General features: G+C 37.3%; 2 pseudogenes; both read left to right on the forward strand.

The window, feature by feature from the left end:
• The first annotated feature begins 2,841 nt into the window (after window positions 1-2,841).
• Window positions 2,842-3,942, forward strand: LOC149222296 (uncharacterized; annotated as a pseudogene).
• Window positions 3,943-7,601: 3,659 nt separating this feature from the next.
• Window positions 7,602-8,496, forward strand: LOC149222297 (uncharacterized; annotated as a pseudogene).
• Window positions 8,497-10,667: the final 2,171 nt, after the last annotated feature.

The following is a 10,667-nucleotide window of genomic DNA, read 5'->3' on the forward strand; positions in this document are numbered from 1 at the left end:
AAGACAAGATGAAATGATCTTTTATGATTGATGTATGCCTAGTAAGACATGAAGGTGGGCCGTCAAGTATTGATTTTTGAGGGAGAGTGAGGTTTAATTAACTAGGGCTACCATCAGTGAGTAAATTTTTGAATGTTGACCTAGGTGGAATGACAAAAATTTTAGAATGGGACCCTAATATGATATGAAAAGAGGAGTTTTGATCACTGATGGCAATATGAAAATATTGACTCTAACATCAGCCCTATTGGGGATGGTACCTCCTTGGAGGTGTCAACAACACCGTGGATCAAGTGCCTCACCATGTGGGCCAATACGGTCAAAACCTTAACTAAAATGCATGACTAAACACTGACAACTTAACTGACACAAACTGACTCGAAACTGACTTGAAATTGACAGAAAAAATGACTCAAGACTTACTTAACCAAAACAATTACTTACAAACATATTAATGGCAGCATACCATTGAGATTTGAGAGCTTCAAATCCTGATGACAACCACCTTCCTACTGAAGAAATATGTATGATCATGTGAAGTGAGCCTTCCAATGTAACCAATCCAATAGATGGCTACTTCCTAAAATTTTGGTCTCACTTTCCACGAGCGGGCAGAATGACGTACATGTAGGAAACTCACAATAACAACTAAAATGAAGGCTTATGCTAACAAACCAGACCAACATTCATCCCCTCCAATGATTGCAAAATATTGTTGAAGGGATCTTGAAAATCTGAAAGCATTACCTTGTCTTGAGATCTAGTAGCAAAAATACAAGTACTACCTTCATTCTGATTTGAAAGAACAGTTGGTTGTTGATTGATAGGAAGGCATAGGGAAGTATTACCTTCTATTATCTAAGTGTTAGATGTAAATTCCTCGAGAATTAGAAATTTTGACTCAATTTCTGGCATATTATCTCTCTCAGTCTCATACTCCTCAAATTCATAGTCTAAGTCATTCTTAAACAGAAAACATTCTTCAAGATTATCAAGCATGACAACCCTATCATCTTCCTGAAAGAAAACAATATCTATTAGCTGATTTCCTTGTAGGAAATCATCATCATAAATTGGTTTCCTCACAACAATTTCCTGTATAATTTCATGAGATATGAATATTGAAAAAGGAGATTGTATTTATTCATGTTCATCTATAAATCTAATTTCAAGATTGTCCTCCTTTAAACTTAGATTTTCATTTTCAAAAGTGAAGAATTTTCACTAACACCTTCTTGATTATGTGAACACTGCAAACCTGCATTAGCTTGGGTTGTAACACGACTTTTCAGGAGTTGATCTATCTCATCTTCTAACATAGGAGAAAGTACTTTTTGTTTTCTTTTGCTAAAATAGTAATTGTATTCTTTCTCTCTTAAAGATTCACAAGGATGCTGAATATGGTCTTGTGTATCAAAGTGACTAGCTTCTTCACATTGTTTTTGAAACTCAAAACTGAAATTTCTATCATTTACCACAGAGTCATCCAAAGAAGATTTTTCACTTACTTGAACAAATATCTCGTCTTTTTTTTCATAAGGGGATTGGATTACTTGCATTTGAAGACTCTATTCTGATGGGATGAGAACACTTGGGTTGATAACTTTGTTTTCTTCATTCAAGGTGATCTCAAAAATAGAGGTCTCCTTCATGGGATTCAGAACAACATATTGTTCATCATCACAATCTGAATCTAGATCGGAATAGCCAGCTTGACCATATCATAATCTTAAATCTTCTGCTGGAAGCATATCTGAAATAAGACATTGTCTTCCATCATTTTCAACTGTACAAAGATCTTCATCCTACTGTGAACTTTCCTAAGCATCTTGACAAGTATCCTCTAAGATTTCTTTATGCTGTTGAAATGGATTTTGATACAAGGCTTCCATAATCGCATCATCCATGAATTCATCATCTTCATAAACATTCTCAAGATTTTCAATAAAACTATCAACATTTTTAACCGTTCTGATCTAATATTAAGGATGGACAAGATTCTTTATACCTTTCAAAGAACATGGTATGAAAATCCATTAAACAATAAATACAAGCAGGTGGAAACTTTCATACCAATATTGGGCTTCACCTTCGAGAGTGGTCATGAATATCTTCATCAAGCAGTCTTCAGGATAATCAATCTTTAATCTATGCACATGCATGTGAAATCTCACCAGATGAAGAGCAACATCATAAGATTTCACATCTTTGAACATAGGAAAATTGCTTTGCCAATTTACATTAGGCATTTTATTTGGGAAACTTGGAATGTGATCTCTTTTCAATGGAGCATACCTTCTTGCAACGGATCCCATCTTGAAATTTCTTCAAGCTACTGATCTTAATGTAGTGGAGTTGCCATGAAGTGTTGATTTTATGGATCTTTCAGTCAATGGAGTCACCGGGTGAATGGTACAGCCTTCCTATGTGTCCAACTCTTGTTCACCATCAACAATTAGATCTAAATCATTGTCGTTCTTTCCCGTATGTTATCACCTAAGAAACAATTTCTAAATTGTTCACATCTTTTTGATTATAAAGGTTTAGTGTTAGTCTGAGTTTAGTTTTCTTTCAAGATTGGGCTTTTGGGCTTTTATTTCTCAAGATATGGACAAAATTGGTATTGCTGGGTCAAATGGCACCCCTTACAGATGACAGATGGAAAATAAAATTGATCACCGCCAAGCAGAGAGTGCAATAGATCATATGGATTGGATTGAGAAAATAACAGGAGTAATTGCTTCACTTATGTGTTCTCAAATGCCAGAGCAGAAGCTGCCTTGTAGTCCAATGAGCAGTGGACATCAACGCACAGCCAGTGAGAGCAGCTCATTGAGGGCAGCAAATGATCTGGAGTCCAAAACCAAAGACAATTCTCGGACAATAAGGGATGTACTGGAGAATGTGCGATTTACCTTAATTGTGGTGGCTGCAGCAATGCTGGTTCTGGCATTTCTTGGACTTTTATTTTCTATTCTTGGACTCAAGACTCTGGTTTACTTTTTGGTACTTGGTGCATGGTTTCTTGTGGTGGGAACATTTATTCTTTGTGGACAGTTTATTTTATTAAATAGTGCTGTTGGAGATGCCTGCATCGCCATGAAAGAGTGGGTTGCACATCCTTATGAAGATACCGCCCTTGACCACATTCTGCCTTGTGTAGATGTGGTAATAGCCGAACAATATTTAAATCAGAGAAAAACAGTAACCAGTAAAGTGGTAACAGTTGTGAACAAGGTGCTAGGTACTGTTGCTAATAGTAACTTTCCGCCAAATATTGGCCCTCTTTATTACAATCAATCTGGTCCTCTAGTGCCTACACTTTGCAATCCTTACACTGGTCGGCTGGATGATTGGCAATGCAATTCTGGAGAAGTTAATCTCACAAATGCACCACAAGTTTGGAAAAACTATACATGCACAGTGTCATCATCTGGAATATGTTCAACAACTGGTCGGATAACCCCGGATATTTACAAACAGTTACTACTAGCAGTTAATATCAGCTAAGGTTTGTATCACTACACTCCTTTCCTCGTGAATTTGCAGGACTGTATGTTTGTGAGGGAAACTTTTGGTACCATAACTGAGGATTATTGCCCTGGCCTTCAACAACATCTTCGCTGCGTCTACATTGGCTTAGCACTCGTCTCAACTGGTATAATGCTTTCAATTATCTTTTGGGTTGTGTACAGTAAGCAACGCCGACGCAGAGATGAATACTACAAGCAACATGCTGATGGTCAATTCATGGCTAGAGGCAACAACAAATATTTATTTGAATTATGTTTACAGGTCTTGCCATGAAGTCCGAAACATATACTGAAAAGGGTCTCTTCCCAACCCTTTGAGAAGGCCTTCGAGTGCCCTGGCCCTTATATTTTTCTTTAATACAACAAATCTGACATATTAGAGATTTTTATTGTGATTTTCCTTAGTGAAAATGGCTTACCCATGAAGTCTGAAACATTATACTAAAAAGGGCCCTGATATATTTTTCTTTAATGCTAAAAATCTGACATACTAGGGTGGACTACCAAGACAATGAACTTCATTTTACCCTCTTATGTCAGGCAGCTATTGAAGCTCCAAGGATTCTTAATCTCTCAAGTAGTGAAAACTTTAGTGGACCTTATGGGGAGGATGTTGTCTTCATTGCCAATGATTGGCATACATACGTTCTTCCTTGTTACTTGAAGATTCTTTCACAAATGCCAAGGTTGCATATTGCATACATGCCTTGAAGAATGGGGTCCATATATATATTAGGCTTGAAAAGCTCCAGGGCACATGAAAAGAGACATTTCAAGATAATGAAGCTAAAGACATTTAGATTTTGGTGTTAAACTGTGTTTTGTGATTACACAAAAGTTTCGTAGCGCGCTACGAAATTGCTGAAAAGGACGCTTAATGCACAGCAGTTTCGTAGCGCGCGACGAAACTGCTGTAGCTACATAATTAAAACTCAGTCGACCAATTTTGAGGGACCGAGGGAAATTTTTGAAAAAGGAATTTCTTAAAAGGATCATGTAATAGGTGTCAGCATTCAACAAGGGAAAAATAGGTGGAGGAAACATATGTTGGAACTTTAAACTTTTGGTTATAAAGTGATCAGAGTTACTACAGTTCATGATATGTCAGATAGCTTGGAGGAGGTCTTGTCTTCACACATGGAAAAGGTCGATAGCACATCAAGGACGTGGCATTCTAATATATTTTTGTATAATCAAAGAAGAAGGACATGGTTCATTGGTTTCTAATATCTCTGAGGAAAACCAGAAGCAGAAAAACGGGGGCAGTTTCCTACATTTCAGGAGCAATGGACAAGATGTGACATTAAGGGCCAGAAGGCAGCTACAAACACCTACCACAGCTAAACTAAACGAGACCACTTGTTAGAGAACAAATCTTGATTGTAATAAATCCTATGCTCAGCATGATGTAGAATTAGAATCCTAATTGTCTTAGGTCTCTTAAACTGCTAGTTAGCAGTCAGTTGTATTTATTAGTTAGTTTTAAAGATTAATAGGTGTCATGATAAGGAAAATTCGAGTTCCCCTCACACTTGAGGAGGAATCTCAGTTAGGTAGAAGAGCTCTATATATAGGAGAAAGAGAAATGTAATAAGGGTGGGAAATTCTCAAAGAAACAGAGGACTTTGTGTTATTGTATGTGACTGTATGTTTTCAGGATAATATAAGGAGTTGATTTCACTACTCAGGATTCAGCAAGGGTTTTTAATGTTTGATTTTCTTCATGGTTTCATTCCTATACTTACTTGCAGTAGTACAGATACATGTTACCTAGAACTCATTTGAAGATGCTCTAATTTCCTTCATGTATTTGTGGACTGTGTTCCTACACTATATCTCTGTTCTACTTTTATGTGAAAGCCCTCTATGCCCTGACTTCCATGTGAATTTAATCTCATTGTTGTATTAAAACACACATTGACTCCATGGGCCAATGGAATTTTGTTAATTGATATTTCAACCATTCGTATACTGTTGTTCGAATTTTTCATAAGAGTTAGCCATCTTAATCTTCAAAGTAAAATCGTTAACCATTTGAGAGAGCCCTCTCAGGTTGGGGAGGCTAAGCCTCAGCCTAAAGTAGGTTTGAAATAGTTACTTAAAGTCTGCCTGATCACAGTAGCCTATCAGGGCTTGATTTTGAGATAACATTTTGGTGCGTCTGCCGGGAGCCCGAGGTCTATTCATTCCCGAAATTAAGAGGCTAAACTTCTGAAGGTTGCAGGAGCTCAGACATCTTTTCGAGGCTGCAAAACTACCTTGGAGAGTCCACACATCAAAAAACAAATTGGAAGGTCACTCCACTGCCAGAAGATCAGTAGCTTGATGAAGTTTCAAGATGAGTTCCACTGCAAGAATGAATGCCAGGTATGCTCCTATGAATCGGTCTCATATCCCTGGTTTTCCAAATCCTATGCCAAAGGTTGATTGGTTAGAGGATCTTCCAATATTCAAAGATGAAAAGAAAGACAATGATGCTCTTCATTTGGTTAGGTTTCATATGCATATACATAATCTTAAGGTTCAGTTCCCTGAAGATTGTCTCATGAGGATGTTTATCACCACTTTAGAAGGAAAAGCATGGTCTTGGCTTAAAAGTTTGGAAAATGGTTCATTATATTCTCTTGCTGATTTCCATGATGTGTTCTATGACATGTATAAAGAGTGTCATCCCTCCTTATTGCTGGTCAAAGATTGTTGTAAACATTCTACGAGTTTTGTTCAATATTTGGAGGATTGTTATGATGATGATGAGTTTATGGATGAAGAAATTTTAGAGGCTCTTCATAACAATACATTTCAACACTAAGAAGAAAGTATAATATCCCATGAAATGCAAGATGAAAGCCAGTAGGGGTTTATTTATGAAAACCATGTTCAATCCTCTGATATTGATGTAGAGATGCAACAGACTTGTCAGGCTTCGGATCATAAAGAGTATGAAATTGATTGCAAACACCAAGAGGAATTACTTGAAGATAGATTTTATAACCCTCAGGCAGAGGAAAAGGTTGATTTTTTATGTCAAACTTCTCAACAGCTTACAACAATAAATGATCATAATAAGGAGGAAAATTACATTGTTTGTGAGAATCATTCAGAAAAGCAATTGGATGACATATCAAAGGAATCTTTTGTGGCTGAGGATCAGTTGTCTGAAGAGATAGAATGTTATGGTGATCAAAAAATTAACCATGTTTTCTTTGACCCTATAAATGAATACATGGCAAAGTTTTGCACATCAGTATTTCATTTTCATTTGCATTATGAAGATCATATACATTATAAGTTGATTTGGTCATCTCACTATCATGGTTATTTTGAGGTTGAATGTAGTCAAGAGCCTCCAATATCAGAAAGGACAATTGATTGGCTTTATTGGAAATATCATATTGCTTGACCTAAAGTGGAAATTGCAGCTAGTAGGTGGGTAGGAAAATGCAAATAAGCTCAAAGGTGACTGAGAATTTTTTTTCAGTAGATATAGATTTCTTTCTCCTACAGTAATCATCAAGTTTAAGCTCGAGGTGAAGGCCCAAGAAGCTTGAAGAGGATGCTTGTCAAGCAAATTGTCCGTTTGTCATAAGAGGATAAAGCACTGGACCTGCGAGTTCTTAGTGTACTACAGGAGCACACTATCCCAAGTGAAGCCACCTCTTATCACCTAAGAAACAATTTCTAAATTGTTCACATCATTTTGATTATAAAGGTTTAGTGTTAGTCAGAGTTTAGTTTTCTTTCAAGATTGGGCTTTTGGGCTTATATTTCTCAAGATATGGACAAAATTGGTATTCCTGGGTCAAATGGCACCCCTTACAGATGACAGCTGGCAAATAAATTTGATCACCGCCAAGCAGAGAGTGCAATAGATTGTATGGATTGGATTGAGAAAATAAGAAGAGTAATTGCTTCACTTCTGTGTTCTCAAATGCCAGAGCAGAAGCTGCCTTGTAGTCCAATGAGCAGTGGACATCAACACACAGCCAGTGAGAGCAGCTCATTGATGGTAGCAAATGATCTAAAGTCCAAAACCAAAAACAATTCTCAGACAATAAGGGATGTACTGGAGAATGTGCAATTTACCTTAATTGTGGTGGCTGCAGCAATGCTGGTTTTGGCATTTCTTGGACTTTTATTTTCTATTCTTGGACTCAAGACTCTGGTTTACTTTTTGGTACTTGGTGCATGGTTTCTTGTGGTGGGAAAATTTATTCTTTGTGGAGTGTTCGTTTTATTAAACAATGTGGTTGGAGATGCATGTGTCGCCATGAAAGAGTGGGTTGCACATCATTATGAAGATACCTCCCTTGACCGCATTCTGCCTTGTGTAGATGTGGTAACAACTGAACAATCTTTAAATCAGAGAAAAACAGTAACCAGTAAAGTGGTAACAGTTGTGAACAAGGTGCTAGGTACTGTTGCTAGTAGTAACTTTCCGCCAAATACTGGCCCTCTTTATTATAATCAATCTGGTCCTCTAGTGCCTACACTTTGCAATCCTTACACTGGTCGGCTGGATGATCGACAATACAATGCTGGAGAAGTTAATCTCACAAATGCACCACAGGTCTGGAAAAACTATACATGTACAGTTTCATCATCTGGAATATGTGCAACAACTGGTCAAATAACCCTGGATATTTAGAAACAGTTAGTACTAGCAGTTAATATCAGCTATGGTCTGTATCACTACACTCCTTTCCTCGTGAATTTGCAAGACTGTACGTTTGTGAGGGAAAATTTTGGTACCATAACTGAGGATTATTTCCCTGGCATTCGACAACATCTTCGTTGCGTCTACATTGGCTTAGTACTCGTCTCAACTGGTATAATGCTTTCAATTATCTTTTGGGTTGTGTACAGTAAGCAATGTCGATGCAGAGATGAATACTATAAGCAACATGCTGATGGTCAATTCATGGCTAGAGACAACAACAAATATTTATTTGAATTATGTTTATAGGTCTTGCCATGGAGTCTGAAACATATATTGAAGAGGGTCTCTTCCCAACCCTTTGAGAAGGCCTTCGAGTGCCATGGCCCTTATATTTTTCTTTAACACAACAAATCTGACATATTAGAGATTTTTATTGTGATTTTCCTTAGTGAACAGGGCTTACCCATGAAGTCTGAAACATTATACTAGAAAGGGCCTTGATATATTTTTCTTTAATGCTAAAAATCTGACATACTGGGGTGGATTACCAAGACAATGAACTTCGTTTTACCCTCTTATGTCAGGCAGCTATTGAAGCTCCAAGGATTCTTAATCTCTCAAGCAGTGAACACTTTAGTGGACCTTATGGGGAGGATGTTGTCTTCATTGCCAATGATTGGCATACATCTCTTCTTCCTTGTTACTTGAAGATTCTTTCACAAATGCCAAGGTTGCATATTGCATACATGACTTGAAGAATGGGGTCCATATATATATTCAGTTTGAAAAGCTCCAGGGCACATGAAAAGAGACATTTCAAGATAATGAAGCTCAAGACATTCAGATTTTGGTGTTAAACTGTGTTTTGTGATTACACAACAGTTTCATAGCGCACTACGAAACTGCTGAAAAGGACGCATAATGCACAACAGTTTCGTAGTGCGCTATGAAACTGCTGTAGCTACATAATTAAAACTCAGTTAACCAATTTTGAGGGACCGAGGGAAATTTTTTGAAAAAGGAATTTCTTCAAAGGATCATGTAACAGGTGTCAACATTCAACAAGGGAAAAACAGGTGGAGGAAACATATGTTTGAACTTTAAATTTTTTTTTATAAAGTGATCAGAGTTACTACAGTTCATGATATGTCAGACAGCTTGGAGGAGGTCTTGCCTTCGCACATGGAAAAATTTGATAGCACATCAAGGACATGGCATTCTAATATATTTTTGTATAATCAAAGAAGAAGGACATGGTTCATTGGTTTCGAATATCTCTGAGGAAAGCCAAAAGCAGATAAACAGGGGCAGTTTCCTACTTTTCAGGAGCAATGGAGAAGATGTGACATTGAGGGCCAACAAGCAGCTACAAACACCTACCACAGCTAAACTAAAGGAGACCACTTGTTAGAGAACGAATCTTGATTGTAATAAATGCTTTGCTCAGCATGATGTAGAATTAGAATCCTAATTGTCTTAAGTTTCTTAAACTGCTAGTTAGTAGTCAGTTGTATTTATTAGTTAGTTTTAAAGATTAATAGGTGTCATGATAAGGAAAATTTGAGTTCCCCTCACACTTGAGGAGGAATCTCAGTTAGGTAGAAGAGCTCTATATATAGGAGAAAGAGCAATGTAATAAGGGTGGGAAATTCTCAAAGAAACAGAGGACTTTGTGTTATTGTATGTGACTGTATGTTTTCAGGATAATAGAAGGAGTTGATTTCACTACTCAGGATTCAGAAAGGGTTTTTAATGTTTGATTTTCTTCATGGTTTCTTTGCTATACTTACTTGGAGTAGTACAAATAAATGTTACATAGAACTCATTTGAAGATGCTCTAATTTCCTTCATGTATTTGTGGACTGTGTTCCTACACTATATCTCTGTTCTACTTTTATGTGAAAGCCCTCTATGCCCTGACTTCCATGTGAATTTAATCTCATTGTTTTACTGAAACACACCTTGACTCCATGGCCCAATGGAATTTTGTTAATTGATATTTCAACCATTCATATACTGTTGTTCGAATTTTTCATAAGAGTTAGCCATCTTAATCTTCAAAGTAAAATCATTAACCCTTTGAGAGAGCCCTCTCAGGTTGGGGAGGTTAAGCCTCGGCCTAAAGTAGGTTTGAAATAGTTACTTAAAGTCTGCCTAATCACAGCAGGCTATCAGGGATTGATTTTGAGATAACACCGTGGAAGATAGAACTTTCATCCTTGGCAACAATTCCAGTATGTTATCACTCCTTTGGATATCCCAGGCTGAGGAAAAGTCTAGTTGAGGTAACCACAAACCAATATTTTGACTTGGTAGCTAGCCCTACCAAGCAGATAGGGCTCTCTCCAAAGGATCATAGCCGATAGGTCTGGATAGATTAGGCTTTTAGGCTAGATGTAAAGTGTAGAGGGTTGTTTGATTTGATTTGGTTGGGTAGTGAGAAGGATGAGTGAATTAGGTCAGAGGATGAACTAGGT

The sequence above is a fragment of the Pinus tabuliformis genome, chromosome Q (assembly GCF_031772625.1).
Source record: "Pinus tabuliformis cultivar Carrire ecotype Pingquan chromosome Q, CPIR1, whole genome shotgun sequence".
NCBI lineage: Eukaryota > Viridiplantae > Streptophyta > Pinopsida > Pinales > Pinaceae > Pinus > Pinus tabuliformis.